We start from the raw sequence: 1,831 nt of genomic DNA on the forward strand, positions 1-1,831 counted from the left end.
TAAAGTTAGCTCATGTTGTTCCAACTTTTAAAGGGGGAGATAAGTCGCTCCCCAGTAATTACAGGCCGATTTCTCTCACTTCGAATATTGCGAAGGTGTTTGAGAAGATCATGAAGTTCAAACTTGTTGAATTTCTTGATATTCATGAAGTCCTTCCTCCTAGCCAGCATGGGTTCCAAGCACATTTTAACACGGTTACCCAACTGACTGAAGATATAGAGCAGGTTATTGAGGTACTAGAGAGCCAAGAATCAGCTGATGTAGTTTATCTCGACTTTGCCAAGGCCTTTGACAAGGTAGATCATGGGCTTTTAGTTAACAGGCTCCATGAGATTGGGATCCATAGCAAGGTTCTCAAATGGCTAAGAAGTTTCATTTGTGGTAGGAAGCAATTGGTTAAGGTTGAGGGATCTCCTAATGACACGCATGATGTCAAGTCTGGTGTTCCTCAGGGTTCCATTTGGGGTCCTCTCCTTTTCATCATTTTCATTGCTCCGCTTCAGAAGCTTGGTAGTAGTAATGTCAGTACATTTTCTTATGCTGATGATACAAAATTGGTAGTTGGCAGGAATGGTCAGAATTCCGGTTGTCTGGTAGAGGTCCTAGACCAAATCTACTCTTGAGTTGCTGCGAGTAACATGGCACTGAATGGAATAGAATTCTGCTCAATGACCTTTGGGTTGACATCATTAGACACTCCACTATTAGATGATGACGGTAAGGGCATTGTTATATCCGGAAAGAAGTGAGAACACTAATTGACGGAGACGTTTCCAATTTGCAACTCAGAACACAAGTGAGCTTTTATTGGTCAGCTGAGAGACATGGAAAGTGGAAGAATGAGATGAAAGGTAGGGGTACAGTACAAAGACATCGAGCGTTAACAATTCAATACATGGAAAATCCTACAGGCATTCAGCAGGTCTCATCTTTGAAAGATTTACGTGTAGCCCTCCAAAATAATGGAAAGTTTGATGAGCATATCCAGTTGAAAGTTGGTAAAGCTTTTCAAATGGGTGGTTGGATATATCGTTTTTGTCCAGAGATTGTGTCACAATGCTAACTCTGTACAAGACAATTGTTCAGCCACATCTTGAATATGCCTCACCCATTTGGGCTCCAATGAGTTCAGCAGGTTTGCAAAAGCTCGAGCAGGTCAAATGATGTTTTACTAGGAACATTGAGGATATGAGAGAGCTCTTGTATTGGGAGAGGCTAGAAAGGTTGGGATTGTACAGTTCTCAGAGAAGGCACGAAAGGTATCTGATACTGTACGTCTTCAAAAGCATTCATGAGCTTTGTCCCAACCCAGGATTTAGGGTCGATTGTAGTGACCTAGAGGCTTAACGTGCGTTTTGAGAGCACCTTCAAGTCCTCGAGAATCCAGACTAGTTACAACAATGAAGTCCACCTCTCTTCTTTCTCGGGCTCCTTCATTGTTCAATTTTCTCCCTTCAAGATGCGTAGGTCGCATGCAGGCGTTGATCCAGTAGAATTTGTGTCAGACTTGGACAAGTTTTTGACGAAAATTCCTGATCAACCTATATTCTCGGCTTGAACTGCTGGGATTCCAATTCCAGCAGCGGTAAGGGTAACAAAAATGAAAGAATCTCAAGCCCCTTGAAGGGGTCAGAACTCCTCGATGATGAGATGAATTTAGTCATTTGGAATGACCCGTCAAGGTGTGTGTAATCACTAGGGATGAGCAAAATAGCAAAGCCTTTTAGAGACAAAAAAATTGTGCAAAAAATAAGCCCAATAAGTGTTACCAAAGGTGCAAATGAAATAAGAAAAGAAAAGATATTGAAACTTTTTTTCACAGGTACGAATT

General features: G+C 41.6%; 1 protein-coding gene across 2 annotated transcripts in view; it reads left to right on the forward strand.

Annotated features, from left to right (window-relative positions):
* Window positions 1-1,831, forward strand: part of LOC131885067 (uncharacterized) — a 17,256-nt gene that overhangs the window by 7,368 nt on the left and 8,057 nt on the right. The window lies entirely within an intron of this gene.

This window comes from Tigriopus californicus, chromosome 8 (assembly GCF_007210705.1).
Source record: "Tigriopus californicus strain San Diego chromosome 8, Tcal_SD_v2.1, whole genome shotgun sequence".
Taxonomy (NCBI): domain Eukaryota; kingdom Metazoa; phylum Arthropoda; class Copepoda; order Harpacticoida; family Harpacticidae; genus Tigriopus; species Tigriopus californicus.